Source organism: Taudactylus pleione, unplaced genomic scaffold (assembly GCF_031769625.1).
Source record: "Taudactylus pleione unplaced genomic scaffold, aTauple2 ptg000248l, whole genome shotgun sequence".
NCBI classification, from domain to species: Eukaryota; Metazoa; Chordata; class Amphibia; order Anura; family Myobatrachidae; genus Taudactylus; species Taudactylus pleione.
Window position 1 is genome coordinate 4,708,904 of NW_028284650.1, and position 14,611 is coordinate 4,723,514.

At 36.0% G+C, this 14,611-nt stretch overlaps 22 non-coding genes across 22 annotated transcripts; 11 read left to right on the forward strand and 11 right to left on the reverse strand.

The window, feature by feature from the left end:
* Positions 1-707: 707 nt before the first annotated feature.
* TRNAM-CAU (transfer RNA methionine (anticodon CAU)) lies at positions 708-780 on the reverse strand. Its single transcript has one exon. It is a non-coding gene; the product is annotated as a tRNA-Met (tRNA).
* Positions 781-897: 117 nt separating this feature from the next.
* TRNAE-UUC (transfer RNA glutamic acid (anticodon UUC)) lies at positions 898-969 on the forward strand. The gene has a single exon. It is a non-coding gene; the product is annotated as a tRNA-Glu (tRNA).
* Positions 970-2,222: 1,253 nt separating this feature from the next.
* Positions 2,223-2,295, reverse strand: TRNAM-CAU (transfer RNA methionine (anticodon CAU)). The gene has a single exon. It is a non-coding gene; the product is annotated as a tRNA-Met (tRNA).
* A 117-nt stretch (positions 2,296-2,412) lies between these two features.
* TRNAE-UUC (transfer RNA glutamic acid (anticodon UUC)) lies at positions 2,413-2,484 on the forward strand. The gene has a single exon. It is a non-coding gene; the product is annotated as a tRNA-Glu (tRNA).
* Positions 2,485-3,387: 903 nt separating this feature from the next.
* Positions 3,388-3,460, reverse strand: TRNAM-CAU (transfer RNA methionine (anticodon CAU)). Its single transcript has one exon. It is a non-coding gene; the product is annotated as a tRNA-Met (tRNA).
* A 117-nt stretch (positions 3,461-3,577) lies between these two features.
* On the forward strand, positions 3,578-3,649 carry TRNAE-UUC (transfer RNA glutamic acid (anticodon UUC)). The gene has a single exon. It is a non-coding gene; the product is annotated as a tRNA-Glu (tRNA).
* A 903-nt stretch (positions 3,650-4,552) lies between these two features.
* On the reverse strand, positions 4,553-4,625 carry TRNAM-CAU (transfer RNA methionine (anticodon CAU)). Its single transcript has one exon. It is a non-coding gene; the product is annotated as a tRNA-Met (tRNA).
* Positions 4,626-4,742: 117 nt separating this feature from the next.
* Positions 4,743-4,814, forward strand: TRNAE-UUC (transfer RNA glutamic acid (anticodon UUC)). Its single transcript has one exon. It is a non-coding gene; the product is annotated as a tRNA-Glu (tRNA).
* Positions 4,815-6,067: 1,253 nt separating this feature from the next.
* On the reverse strand, positions 6,068-6,140 carry TRNAM-CAU (transfer RNA methionine (anticodon CAU)). Its single transcript has one exon. It is a non-coding gene; the product is annotated as a tRNA-Met (tRNA).
* Positions 6,141-6,257: 117 nt separating this feature from the next.
* Positions 6,258-6,329, forward strand: TRNAE-UUC (transfer RNA glutamic acid (anticodon UUC)). The gene has a single exon. It is a non-coding gene; the product is annotated as a tRNA-Glu (tRNA).
* A 903-nt stretch (positions 6,330-7,232) lies between these two features.
* TRNAM-CAU (transfer RNA methionine (anticodon CAU)) lies at positions 7,233-7,305 on the reverse strand. Its single transcript has one exon. It is a non-coding gene; the product is annotated as a tRNA-Met (tRNA).
* A 117-nt stretch (positions 7,306-7,422) lies between these two features.
* Positions 7,423-7,494, forward strand: TRNAE-UUC (transfer RNA glutamic acid (anticodon UUC)). The gene has a single exon. It is a non-coding gene; the product is annotated as a tRNA-Glu (tRNA).
* Positions 7,495-8,747: 1,253 nt separating this feature from the next.
* Positions 8,748-8,820, reverse strand: TRNAM-CAU (transfer RNA methionine (anticodon CAU)). The gene has a single exon. It is a non-coding gene; the product is annotated as a tRNA-Met (tRNA).
* Positions 8,821-8,937: 117 nt separating this feature from the next.
* On the forward strand, positions 8,938-9,009 carry TRNAE-UUC (transfer RNA glutamic acid (anticodon UUC)). The gene has a single exon. It is a non-coding gene; the product is annotated as a tRNA-Glu (tRNA).
* A 903-nt stretch (positions 9,010-9,912) lies between these two features.
* On the reverse strand, positions 9,913-9,985 carry TRNAM-CAU (transfer RNA methionine (anticodon CAU)). The gene has a single exon. It is a non-coding gene; the product is annotated as a tRNA-Met (tRNA).
* A 117-nt stretch (positions 9,986-10,102) lies between these two features.
* TRNAE-UUC (transfer RNA glutamic acid (anticodon UUC)) lies at positions 10,103-10,174 on the forward strand. Its single transcript has one exon. It is a non-coding gene; the product is annotated as a tRNA-Glu (tRNA).
* Positions 10,175-11,427: 1,253 nt separating this feature from the next.
* On the reverse strand, positions 11,428-11,500 carry TRNAM-CAU (transfer RNA methionine (anticodon CAU)). The gene has a single exon. It is a non-coding gene; the product is annotated as a tRNA-Met (tRNA).
* A 117-nt stretch (positions 11,501-11,617) lies between these two features.
* On the forward strand, positions 11,618-11,689 carry TRNAE-UUC (transfer RNA glutamic acid (anticodon UUC)). The gene has a single exon. It is a non-coding gene; the product is annotated as a tRNA-Glu (tRNA).
* A 903-nt stretch (positions 11,690-12,592) lies between these two features.
* TRNAM-CAU (transfer RNA methionine (anticodon CAU)) lies at positions 12,593-12,665 on the reverse strand. Its single transcript has one exon. It is a non-coding gene; the product is annotated as a tRNA-Met (tRNA).
* Positions 12,666-12,782: 117 nt separating this feature from the next.
* TRNAE-UUC (transfer RNA glutamic acid (anticodon UUC)) lies at positions 12,783-12,854 on the forward strand. The gene has a single exon. It is a non-coding gene; the product is annotated as a tRNA-Glu (tRNA).
* Positions 12,855-14,107: 1,253 nt separating this feature from the next.
* Positions 14,108-14,180, reverse strand: TRNAM-CAU (transfer RNA methionine (anticodon CAU)). The gene has a single exon. It is a non-coding gene; the product is annotated as a tRNA-Met (tRNA).
* Positions 14,181-14,297: 117 nt separating this feature from the next.
* On the forward strand, positions 14,298-14,369 carry TRNAE-UUC (transfer RNA glutamic acid (anticodon UUC)). The gene has a single exon. It is a non-coding gene; the product is annotated as a tRNA-Glu (tRNA).
* Positions 14,370-14,611: the final 242 nt, after the last annotated feature.

The following is a 14,611-nucleotide window of genomic DNA, read 5'->3' on the forward strand; positions in this document are numbered from 1 at the left end:
CCTGAATCTTTGTGAGAAATGGAATTGTGGCTCTTTGATTGCATTGCAAAGCTCTGAGGGAATAAAATCACAAAGAAGACTAGAACAATGCCTTGTGCTCCACTTTCTTCTGTATTGATTCCAATTCTGAGAAATAAATTATCACAATTCCCACTATTCTTGCTCTGAAATCATTCAGAAATAAACAAAAGATTGAGGGCACATGTCATCTTAGAAACAGAAAACTCCACCAATTCTTAGAGGAAAAATTTCCAAATGTTCTATCAATATTGTAAGTAACAGAATAGAGGCTTGGAGATTGCAATGTACCTCTATCAGGGCAAAAAGCATGAAACACAAAATAAAAAATTGTTGTAAATGTGATAAGTGATTTGAACACACCTTTGCCATTAATTAAGGTCTAAAATCCATTGGCGGTAAGATTTCTGAGGACAAAGTTTTGACTATGACCATGAAAAATGATTTCTATTAACTATTTTATATAAATAGGGTCCATCTTGGACAAATTATTTGATATCTTTTCTGATATTGCTGGTCTGAAATCTATTAGTGGTCACGTGAGTTATGAAAGCTTATTTTGAAAAAAAAAAAGCAGAATACTCCACTCAACAAGAAAGGTAAAATTTGAATGCAGTCAAGTTTGTTAGACAAAGTGCTGCATCTCTTAGATTGCAATGCCATGCTCTCAAAACAAACATCAATAAAAATGCCCTGTGTGAGGATTGAACTCACGACCTTCAGATTATGAGACTGACGCGCTACCTACTGCGCTAACAAGGCTCCTGCCTTATTTACTTCATTTTTGAAATGGTGGGATTATTTTTGTTTAACAAAATAATGTCAGTGAAATGTTTTTTTTTATATTATATGAAACAGTGAAGGACGCAATCGACATCTTCCCATATGGTCTAGCGGTTAGGATTCCTGGTTTTCACCCAGGCGGCCCGGGTTCGACTCCCGGTATGGGAATACAACCCTATTTCTGTTTTAAGACAGATTCAAAAACAGAGGACCAAAAGATAATAATTGCAGCCAAGTGTTTCCTTCTGTCTGATTGGTACCTGATGTGGTCCCAATTGCACATGTGTGTTGCTTCTTCCAGTTATGACAATATTTATGCCATTATCATTTGTCTTTAACTGAAGACAGGTAAAATTTAAGATGTCCTGAATCTTTGTGAGAAATGGAATTGTGGCTCTTTGATTGCATTGCAAAGCTCTGAGGGAATAAAATCACAAAGAAGACTAGAACAATGCCTTGTGCTCCACTTTCTTCTGTATTGATTCCAATTCTGAGAAATAAATTATCACAATTCCCACTATTCTTGCTCTGAAATCATTCAGAAATAAACAAAAGATTGAGGGCACATGTCATCTTAGAAACAGAAAACTCCACCAATTCTTAGAGGAAAAATTTCCAAATGTTCTATCAATATTGTAAGTAACAGAATAGAGGCTTGGAGATTGCAATGTACCTCTATCAGGGCAAAAAGCATGAAACACAAAATAAAAAATTGTTGTAAATGTGATAAGTGATTTGAACACACCTTTGCCATTAATTAAGGTCTAAAATCCATTGGCGGTAAGATTTCTGAGGACAAAGTTTTGACTATGACCATGAAAAATGATTTCTATTAACTATTTTATATAAATAGGGTCCATCTTGGACAAATTATTTGATATCTTTTCTGATATTGCTGGTCTGAAATCTATTAGTGGTCACGTGAGTTATGAAAGCTTATTTTGAAAAAAAAAAAACAGAATACTCCACTCAACAAGAAAGGTAAAATTTGAATGCAGTCAAGTTTGTTAGACAAAGTGCTGCATCTCTTATGGAGCGTACACACGGTCAGATTTGTCAGACTTGTCAGATTTGTCAGATGAACGACTGAACGACTAAACGATTTGAACGATTTGACCAAAGTTTTGAACGATTTGAACGATTTGAACGATTGAACGATTTTTGACTGCATTAAAATGAATGGAATCGTCCAAGTCTGACTGCAAACCCATCAGATGTCAGATATCGTTATCTGACAAACGGGAACGCGCATCGTTGATCGTCCATCGTTCAGGCATGTCAGATATGAACGATTTTCCTTCAGATATGAACGACTGAACGATTTTTAAATCGTTATCGTCCATATCTGAAGAAAAAATCTGATCGTGTGTATGCACCATTAGATTGCAATGCCATGCTCTCAAAACAAACATCAATAAAAATGCCCTGTGTGAGGATTGAACTCACGACCTTCAGATTATGAGACTGACGCGCTACCTACTGCGCTAACAAGGCTCCTGCCTTATTTACTTCATTTTTGAAATGGTGGGATTATTTTTGTTTAACAAAATAATGTCAGTGAAATGTTTTTTTTTATATTATATGAAACAGTGAAGGACGCAATCGACATCTTCCCATATGGTCTAGCGGTTAGGATTCCTGGTTTTCACCCAGGCGGCCCGGGTTCGACTCCCGGTATGGGAATACAACCTTATTGCTGTTTTAAGACAGATTCAAAAACAGAGGACCAAAAGATAATAATTGCAGCCAAGTGTTTCCTTCTGTCTGATTGGTACCTGATGTGGTCCCAATTGCACATGTGTGTTGCTTCTTCCAGTTATGACAATATTTATGCCATTATCATTTGTCTTTAACTGAAGACAGGTAAAATTTAAGATGTCCTGAATCTTTGTGAGAAATGGAATTGTGGCTCTTTGATTGCATTGCAAAGCTCTGAGGGAATAAAATCACAAAGAAGACTAGAACAATGCCTTGTGCTCCACTTTCTTCTGTATTGATTCCAATTCTGAGAAATAAATTATCACAATTCCCACTATTCTTGCTCTGAAATCATTCAGAAATAAACAAAAGATTGAGGGCACATGTCATCTTAGAAACAGAAAACTCCACCAATTCTTAGAGGAAAAATTTCCAAATGTTCTATCAATATTGTAAGTAACAGAATAGAGGCTTGGAGATTGCAATGTACCTCTATCAGGGCAAAAAGCATGAAACACAAAATAAAAAATTGTTGTAAATGTGATAAGTGATTTGAACACACCTTTGCCATTAATTAAGGTCTAAAATCCATTGGCGGTAAGATTTCTGAGGACAAAGTTTTGACTATGACCATGAAAAATGATTTCTATTAACTATTTTATATAAATAGGGTCCATCTTGGACAAATTATTTGATATCTTTTCTGATATTGCTGGTCTGAAATCTATTAGTGGTCACGTGAGTTATGAAAGCTTATTTTGAAAAAAAAAAAGCAGAATACTCCACTCAACAAGAAAGGTAAAATTTGAATGCAGTCAAGTTTGTTAGACAAAGTGCTGCATCTCTTAGATTGCAATGCCATGCTCTCAAAACAAACATCAATAAAAATGCCCTGTGTGAGGATTGAACTCACGACCTTCAGATTATGAGACTGACGCGCTACCTACTGCGCTAACAAGGCTCCTGCCTTATTTACTTCATTTTTGAAATGGTGGGATTATTTTTGTTTAACAAAATAATGTCAGTGAAATGTTTTTTTTTATATTATATGAAACAGTGAAGGACGCAATCGACATCTTCCCATATGGTCTAGCGGTTAGGATTCCTGGTTTTCACCCAGGCGGCCCGGGTTCGACTCCCGGTATGGGAATACAACCTTATTGCTGTTTTAAGACAGATTCAAAAACAGAGGACCAAAAGATAATAATTGCAGCCAAGTGTTTCCTTCTGTCTGATTGGTACCTGATGTGGTCCCAATTGCACATGTGTGTTGCTTCTTCCAGTTATGACAATATTTATGCCATTATCATTTGTCTTTAACTGAAGACAGGTAAAATTTAAGATGTCCTGAATCTTTGTGAGAAATGGAATTGTGGCTCTTTGATTGCATTGCAAAGCTCTGAGGGAATAAAATCACAAAGAAGACTAGAACAATGCCTTGTGCTCCACTTTCTTCTGTATTGATTCCAATTCTGAGAAATAAATTATCACAATTCCCACTATTCTTGCTCTGAAATCATTCAGAAATAAACAAAAGATTGAGGGCACATGTCATCTTAGAAACAGAAAACTCCACCAATTCTTAGAGGAAAAATTTCCAAATGTTCTATCAATATTGTAAGTAACAGAATAGAGGCTTGGAGATTGCAATGTACCTCTATCAGGGCAAAAAGCATGAAACACAAAATAAAAAATTGTTGTAAATGTGATAAGTGATTTGAACACACCTTTGCCATTAATTAAGGTCTAAAATCCATTGGCGGTAAGATTTCTGAGGACAAAGTTTTGACTATGACCATGAAAAATGATTTCTATTAACTATTTTATATAAATAGGGTCCATCTTGGACAAATTATTTGATATCTTTTCTGATATTGCTGGTCTGAAATCTATTAGTGGTCACGTGAGTTATGAAAGCTTATTTTGAAAAAAAAAAAGCAGAATACTCCACTCAACAAGAAAGGTAAAATTTGAATGCAGTCAAGTTTGTTAGACAAAGTGCTGCATCTCTTAGATTGCAATGCCATGCTCTCAAAACAAACATCAATAAAAATGCCCTGTGTGAGGATTGAACTCACGACCTTCAGATTATGAGACTGACGCGCTACCTACTGCGCTAACAAGGCTCCTGCCTTATTTACTTCATTTTTGAAATGGTGGGATTATTTTTGTTTAACAAAATAATGTCAGTGAAATGTTTTTTTTTATATTATATGAAACAGTGAAGGACGCAATCGACATCTTCCCATATGGTCTAGCGGTTAGGATTCCTGGTTTTCACCCAGGCGGCCCGGGTTCGACTCCCGGTATGGGAATACAACCCTATTTCTGTTTTAAGACAGATTCAAAAACAGAGGACCAAAAGATAATAATTGCAGCCAAGTGTTTCCTTCTGTCTGATTGGTACCTGATGTGGTCCCAATTGCACATGTGTGTTGCTTCTTCCAGTTATGACAATATTTATGCCATTATCATTTGTCTTTAACTGAAGACAGGTAAAATTTAAGATGTCCTGAATCTTTGTGAGAAATGGAATTGTGGCTCTTTGATTGCATTGCAAAGCTCTGAGGGAATAAAATCACAAAGAAGACTAGAACAATGCCTTGTGCTCCACTTTCTTCTGTATTGATTCCAATTCTGAGAAATAAATTATCACAATTCCCACTATTCTTGCTCTGAAATCATTCAGAAATAAACAAAAGATTGAGGGCACATGTCATCTTAGAAACAGAAAACTCCACCAATTCTTAGAGGAAAAATTTCCAAATGTTCTATCAATATTGTAAGTAACAGAATAGAGGCTTGGAGATTGCAATGTACCTCTATCAGGGCAAAAAGCATGAAACACAAAATAAAAAATTGTTGTAAATGTGATAAGTGATTTGAACACACCTTTGCCATTAATTAAGGTCTAAAATCCATTGGCGGTAAGATTTCTGAGGACAAAGTTTTGACTATGACCATGAAAAATGATTTCTATTAACTATTTTATATAAATAGGGTCCATCTTGGACAAATTATTTGATATCTTTTCTGATATTGCTGGTCTGAAATCTATTAGTGGTCACGTGAGTTATGAAAGCTTATTTTGAAAAAAAAAAAACAGAATACTCCACTCAACAAGAAAGGTAAAATTTGAATGCAGTCAAGTTTGTTAGACAAAGTGCTGCATCTCTTATGGAGCGTACACACGGTCAGATTTGTCAGACTTGTCAGATTTGTCAGATGAACGACTGAACGACTAAACGATTTGAACGATTTGACCAAAGTTTTGAACGATTTGAACGATTTGAACGATTGAACGATTTTTGACTGCATTAAAATGAATGGAATCGTCCAAGTCTGACTGCAAACCCATCAGATGTCAGATATCGTTATCTGACAAACGGGAACGCGCATCGTTGATCGTCCATCGTTCAGGCATGTCAGATATGAACGATTTTCCTTCAGATATGAACGACTGAACGATTTTTAAATCGTTATCGTCCATATCTGAAGAAAAAATCTGATCGTGTGTATGCACCATTAGATTGCAATGCCATGCTCTCAAAACAAACATCAATAAAAATGCCCTGTGTGAGGATTGAACTCACGACCTTCAGATTATGAGACTGACGCGCTACCTACTGTGCTAACAAGGCTCCTGCCTTATTTACTTCATTTTTGAAATGGTGGGATTATTTTTGTTTAACAAAATAATGTCAGTGAAATGTTTTTTTTTATATTATATGAAACAGTGAAGGACACAATCGACATCTTCCCATATGGTCTAGCGGTTAGGATTCCTGGTTTTCACCCAGGCGGCCCGGGTTCGACTCCCGGTATGGGAATACAACCTTATTGCTGTTTTAAGACAGATTCAAAAACAGAGGACCAAAAGATAATAATTGCAGCCAAGTGTTTCCTTCTGTCTGATTGGTACCTGATGTGGTCCCAATTGCACATGTGTGTTGCTTCTTCCAGTTATGACAATATTTATGCCATTATCATTTGTCTTTAACTGAAGACAGGTAAAATTTAAGATGTCCTGAATCTTTGTGAGAAATGGAATTGTGGCTCTTTGATTGCATTGCAAAGCTCTGAGGGAATAAAATCACAAAGAAGACTAGAACAATGCCTTGTGCTCCACTTTCTTCTGTATTGATTCCAATTCTGAGAAATAAATTATCACAATTCCCACTATTCTTGCTCTGAAATCATTCAGAAATAAACAAAAGATTGAGGGCACATGTCATCTTAGAAACAGAAAACTCCACCAATTCTTAGAGGAAAAATTTCCAAATGTTCTATCAATATTGTAAGTAACAGAATAGAGGCTTGGAGATTGCAATGTACCTCTATCAGGGCAAAAAGCATGAAACACAAAATAAAAAATTGTTGTAAATGTGATAAGTGATTTGAACACACCTTTGCCATTAATTAAGGTCTAAAATCCATTGGCGGTAAGATTTCTGAGGACAAAGTTTTGACTATGACCATGAAAAATGATTTCTATTAACTATTTTATATAAATAGGGTCCATCTTGGACAAATTATTTGATATCTTTTCTGATATTGCTGGTCTGAAATCTATTAGTGGTCACGTGAGTTATGAAAGCTTATTTTGAAAAAAAAAAAGCAGAATACTCCACTCAACAAGAAAGGTAAAATTTGAATGCAGTCAAGTTTGTTAGACAAAGTGCTGCATCTCTTAGATTGCAATGCCATGCTCTCAAAACAAACATCAATAAAAATGCCCTGTGTGAGGATTGAACTCACGACCTTCAGATTATGAGACTGACGCGCTACCTACTGTGCTAACAAGGCTCCTGCCTTATTTACTTCATTTTTGAAATGGTGGGATTATTTTTGTTTAACAAAATAATGTCAGTGAAATGTTTTTTTTTATATTATATGAAACAGTGAAGGACGCAATCGACATCTTCCCATATGGTCTAGCGGTTAGGATTCCTGGTTTTCACCCAGGCGGCCCGGGTTCGACTCCCGGTATGGGAATACAACCCTATTTCTGTTTTAAGACAGATTCAAAAACAGAGGACCAAAAGATAATAATTGCAGCCAAGTGTTTCCTTCTGTCTGATTGGTACCTGATGTGGTCCCAATTGCACATGTGTGTTGCTTCTTCCAGTTATGACAATATTTATGCCATTATCATTTGTCTTTAACTGAAGACAGGTAAAATTTAAGATGTCCTGAATCTTTGTGAGAAATGGAATTGTGGCTCTTTGATTGCATTGCAAAGCTCTGAGGGAATAAAATCACAAAGAAGACTAGAACAATGCCTTGTGCTCCACTTTCTTCTGTATTGATTCCAATTCTGAGAAATAAATTATCACAATTCCCACTATTCTTGCTCTGAAATCATTCAGAAATAAACAAAAGATTGAGGGCACATGTCATCTTAGAAACAGAAAACTCCACCAATTCTTAGAGGAAAAATTTCCAAATGTTCTATCAATATTGTAAGTAACAGAATAGAGGCTTGGAGATTGCAATGTACCTCTATCAGGGCAAAAAGCATGAAACACAAAATAAAAAATTGTTGTAAATGTGATAAGTGATTTGAACACACCTTTGCCATTAATTAAGGTCTAAAATCCATTGGCGGTAAGATTTCTGAGGACAAAGTTTTGACTATGACCATGAAAAATGATTTCTATTAACTATTTTATATAAATAGGGTCCATCTTGGACAAATTATTTGATATCTTTTCTGATATTGCTGGTCTGAAATCTATTAGTGGTCACGTGAGTTATGAAAGCTTATTTTGAAAAAAAAAAAACAGAATACTCCACTCAACAAGAAAGGTAAAATTTGAATGCAGTCAAGTTTGTTAGACAAAGTGCTGCATCTCTTATGGAGCGTACACACGGTCAGATTTGTCAGACTTGTCAGATTTGTCAGATGAACGACTGAACGACTAAACGATTTGAACGATTTGACCAAAGTTTTGAACGATTTGAACGATTTGAACGATTGAACGATTTTTGACTGCATTAAAATGAATGGAATCGTCCAAGTCTGACTGCAAACCCATCAGATGTCAGATATCGTTATCTGACAAACGGGAACGCGCATCGTTGATCGTCCATCGTTCAGGCATGTCAGATATGAACGATTTTCCTTCAGATATGAACGACTGAACGATTTTTAAATCGTTATCGTCCATATCTGAAGAAAAAATCTGATCGTGTGTATGCACCATTAGATTGCAATGCCATGCTCTCAAAACAAACATCAATAAAAATGCCCTGTGTGAGGATTGAACTCACGACCTTCAGATTATGAGACTGACGCGCTACCTACTGTGCTAACAAGGCTCCTGCCTTATTTACTTCATTTTTGAAATGGTGGGATTATTTTTGTTTAACAAAATAATGTCAGTGAAATGTTTTTTTTTATATTATATGAAACAGTGAAGGACACAATCGACATCTTCCCATATGGTCTAGCGGTTAGGATTCCTGGTTTTCACCCAGGCGGCCCGGGTTCGACTCCCGGTATGGGAATACAACCTTATTGCTGTTTTAAGACAGATTCAAAAACAGAGGACCAAAAGATAATAATTGCAGCCAAGTGTTTCCTTCTGTCTGATTGGTACCTGATGTGGTCCCAATTGCACATGTGTGTTGCTTCTTCCAGTTATGACAATATTTATGCCATTATCATTTGTCTTTAACTGAAGACAGGTAAAATTTAAGATGTCCTGAATCTTTGTGAGAAATGGAATTGTGGCTCTTTGATTGCATTGCAAAGCTCTGAGGGAATAAAATCACAAAGAAGACTAGAACAATGCCTTGTGCTCCACTTTCTTCTGTATTGATTCCAATTCTGAGAAATAAATTATCACAATTCCCACTATTCTTGCTCTGAAATCATTCAGAAATAAACAAAAGATTGAGGGCACATGTCATCTTAGAAACAGAAAACTCCACCAATTCTTAGAGGAAAAATTTCCAAATGTTCTATCAATATTGTAAGTAACAGAATAGAGGCTTGGAGATTGCAATGTACCTCTATCAGGGCAAAAAGCATGAAACACAAAATAAAAAATTGTTGTAAATGTGATAAGTGATTTGAACACACCTTTGCCATTAATTAAGGTCTAAAATCCATTGGCGGTAAGATTTCTGAGGACAAAGTTTTGACTATGACCATGAAAAATGATTTCTATTAACTATTTTATATAAATAGGGTCCATCTTGGACAAATTATTTGATATCTTTTCTGATATTGCTGGTCTGAAATCTATTAGTGGTCACGTGAGTTATGAAAGCTTATTTTGAAAAAAAAAAAGCAGAATACTCCACTCAACAAGAAAGGTAAAATTTGAATGCAGTCAAGTTTGTTAGACAAAGTGCTGCATCTCTTAGATTGCAATGCCATGCTCTCAAAACAAACATCAATAAAAATGCCCTGTGTGAGGATTGAACTCACGACCTTCAGATTATGAGACTGACGCGCTACCTACTGTGCTAACAAGGCTCCTGCCTTATTTACTTCATTTTTGAAATGGTGGGATTATTTTTGTTTAACAAAATAATGTCAGTGAAATGTTTTTTTTTATATTATATGAAACAGTGAAGGACGCAATCGACATCTTCCCATATGGTCTAGCGGTTAGGATTCCTGGTTTTCACCCAGGCGGCCCGGGTTCGACTCCCGGTATGGGAATACAACCCTATTTCTGTTTTAAGACAGATTCAAAAACAGAGGACCAAAAGATAATAATTGCAGCCAAGTGTTTCCTTCTGTCTGATTGGTACCTGATGTGGTCCCAATTGCACATGTGTGTTGCTTCTTCCAGTTATGACAATATTTATGCCATTATCATTTGTCTTTAACTGAAGACAGGTAAAATTTAAGATGTCCTGAATCTTTGTGAGAAATGGAATTGTGGCTCTTTGATTGCATTGCAAAGCTCTGAGGGAATAAAATCACAAAGAAGACTAGAACAATGCCTTGTGCTCCACTTTCTTCTGTATTGATTCCAATTCTGAGAAATAAATTATCACAATTCCCACTATTCTTGCTCTGAAATCATTCAGAAATAAACAAAAGATTGAGGGCACATGTCATCTTAGAAACAGAAAACTCCACCAATTCTTAGAGGAAAAATTTCCAAATGTTCTATCAATATTGTAAGTAACAGAATAGAGGCTTGGAGATTGCAATGTACCTCTATCAGGGCAAAAAGCATGAAACACAAAATAAAAAATTGTTGTAAATGTGATAAGTGATTTGAACACACCTTTGCCATTAATTAAGGTCTAAAATCCATTGGCGGTAAGATTTCTGAGGACAAAGTTTTGACTATGACCATGAAAAATGATTTCTATTAACTATTTTATATAAATAGGGTCCATCTTGGACAAATTATTTGATATCTTTTCTGATATTGCTGGTCTGAAATCTATTAGTGGTCACGTGAGTTATGAAAGCTTATTTTGAAAAAAAAAAAACAGAATACTCCACTCAACAAGAAAGGTAAAATTTGAATGCAGTCAAGTTTGTTAGACAAAGTGCTGCATCTCTTATGGAGCGTACACACGGTCAGATTTGTCAGACTTGTCAGATTTGTCAGATGAACGACTGAACGACTAAACGATTTGAACGATTTGACCAAAGTTTTGAACGATTTGAACGATTTGAACGATTGAACGATTTTTGACTGCATTAAAATGAATGGAATCGTCCAAGTCTGACTGCAAACCCATCAGATGTCAGATATCGTTATCTGACAAACGGGAACGCGCATCGTTGATCGTCCATCGTTCAGGCATGTCAGATATGAACGATTTTCCTTCAGATATGAACGACTGAACGATTTTTAAATCGTTATCGTCCATATCTGAAGAAAAAATCTGATCGTGTGTATGCACCATTAGATTGCAATGCCATGCTCTCAAAACAAACATCAATAAAAATGCCCTGTGTGAGGATTGAACTCACGACCTTCAGATTATGAGACTGACGCGCTACCTACTGCGCTAACAAGGCTCCTGCCTTATTTACTTCATTTTTGAAATGGTGGGATTATTTTTGTTTAACAAAATAATGTCAGTGAAATGTTTTTTTTTATATTATATGAAACAGTGAAGGACGCAATCGACATCTTCCCATATGGTCTAGCGGTTAGGATTCCTGGTTTTCACCCAGGCGGCCCGGGTTCGACTCCCGGTATGGGAATACAACCCTATTTCTGTTTTAAGACAGATTCAAAAACAGAGGACCAAAAGATAATAATTGCAGCCAAGTGTTTCCTTCTGTCTGATTGGTACCTGATGTGGTCCCAATTGCACATGTGTGTTGCTTCTTCCAGTTATGACAATATTTATGCCATTATCATTTGTCTTTAACTGAAGACAGGTAAAATTTAAGATGTCCTGAATCTTTGTGAGAAATGGAATTGTGGCTCTTTGATTGCATTGCAAAGCTCTGAGGGAATAAAATCACAAAGAAGACTAGAACAATGCCTTGTGCTCCACTTTCTTCTGTATTGATTCCAATTCTGAGAAATAAATTATCACAATTCCCACTATTCTTGCTCTGAAATCATTCAGAAATAAACAAAAGATTGAGGGCACATGTCATCTTAGAAACAGAAAACTCCACCAATTCTTAGAGGAAAAATTTCCAAATGTTCTATCAATATTGTAAGTAACAGAATAGAGGCTTGGAGATTGCAATGTACCTCTATCAGGGCAAAAAGCATGAAACACAAAATAAAAAATTGTTGTAAATGTGATAAGTGATTTGAACACACCTTTGCCATTAATTAAGGTCTAAAATCCATTGGCGGTAAGATTTCTGAGGACAAAGTTTTGACTATGACCATGAAAAATGATTTCTATTAACTATTTTATATAAATAGGGTCCATCTTGGACAAATTATTTGATATCTTTTCTGATATTGCTGGTCTGAAATCTATTAGTGGTCACGTGAGTTATGAAAGCTTATTTTGAAAAAAAAAAAGCAGAATACTCCACTCAACAAGAAAGGTAAAATTTGAATGCAGTCAAGTTTGTTAGACAAAGTGCTGCATCTCTTAGATTGCAATGCCATGCTCTCAAAACAAACATCAATAAAAATGCCCTGTGTGAGGATTGAACTCACGACCTTCAGATTATGAGACTGACGCGCTACCTACTGCGCTAACAAGGCTCCTGCCTTATTTACTTCATTTTTGAAATGGTGGGATTATTTTTGTTTAACAAAATAATGTCAGTGAAATGTTTTTTTTTATATTATATGAAACAGTGAAGGACGCAATCGACATCTTCCCATATGGTCTAGCGGTTAGGATTCCTGGTTTTCACCCAGGCGGCCCGGGTTCGACTCCCGGTATGGGAATACAACCCTATTTCTGTTTTAAGACAGATTCAAAAACAGAGGACCAAAAGATAATAATTGCAGCCAAGTGTTTCCTTCTGTCTGATTGGTACCTGATGTGGTCCCAATTGCACATGTGTGTTGCTTCTTCCAGTTATGACAATATTTATGCCATTATCATTTGTCTTTAACTGAAGACAGGTAAAATTTAAGATGTCCTGAATCTTTGTGAGAAATGGAATTGTGGCTCTTTGATTGCATTGCAAAGCTCTGAGGGAATAAAATCACAAAGAAGACTAGAACAATGCCTTGTGCTCCACTTTCTTCTGTATTGATTCCAATTCTGAGAAATAAATTATCACAATTCCCACTATTCTTGCTCTGAAATCATTCAGAAATAAACAAAAGATTGAGGGCACATGTCATCTTAGAAACAGAAAACTCCACCAATTCTTAGAGGAAAAATTTCCAAATGTTCTATCAATATTGTAAGTAACAGAATAGAGGCTTGGAGATTGCAATGTACCTCTATCAGGGCAAAAAGCATGAAACACAAAATAAAAAATTGTTGTAAATGTGATAAGTGATTTGAACACACCTTTGCCATTAATTAAGGTCTAAAATCCATTGGCGGTAAGATTTCTGAGGACAAAGTTTTGACTATGACCATGAAAAATGATTTCTATTAACTATTTTATATAAATAGGGTCCATCTTGGACAAATTATTTGATATCTTTTCTGATATTGCTGGTCTGAAATCTATTAGTGGTCACGTGAGTTATGAAAGCTTATTTTGAAAAAAAAAAAACAGAATACTCCACTCAACAAGAAAGGTAAAATTTGAATGCAGTCAAGTTTGTTAGACAAAGTGCTGCATCTCTTATGGAGCGTACACACGGTCAGATTTGTCAGACTTGTCAGATTTGTCAGATGAACGACTGAACGACTAAACGATTTGAACGATTTGACCAAAGTTTTGAACGATTTGAACGATTTGAACGATTGAACGATTTTTGACTGCATTAAAATGAATGGAATCGTCCAAGTCTGACTGCAAACCCATCAGATGTCAGATATCGTTATCTGACAAACGGGAACGCGCATCGTTGATCGTCCATCGTTCAGGCATGTCAGATATGAACGATTTTCCTTCAGATATGAACGACTGAACGATTTTTAAATCGTTATCGTCCATATCTGAAGAAAAAATCTGATCGTGTGTATGCACCATTAGATTGCAATGCCATGCTCTCAAAACAAACATCAATAAAAATGCCCTGTGTGAGGATTGAACTCACGACCTTCAGATTATGAGACTGACGCGCTACCTACTGCGCTAACAAGGCTCCTGCCTTATTTACTTCATTTTTGAAATGGTGGGATTATTTTTGTTTAACAAAATAATGTCAGTGAAATGTTTTTTTTTATATTATATGAAACAGTGAAGGACGCAATCGACATCTTCCCATATGGTCTAGCGGTTAGGATTCCTGGTTTTCACCCAGGCGGCCCGGGTTCGACTCCCGGTATGGGAATACAACCTTATTGCTGTTTTAAGACAGATTCAAAAACAGAGGACCAAAAGATAATAATTGCAGCCAAGTGTTTCCTTCTGTCTGATTGGTACCTGATGTGGTCCCAATTGCACATGTGTGTTGCTTCTTCCAGTTATGACAATATTTATGCCATTATCATTTGTCTTTAACTGAAGACAGGTAAAATTTAAGATGTCCTGAATCTTTGTGAGAAATGGAATTGTGGCTCTTTGATTGCATTG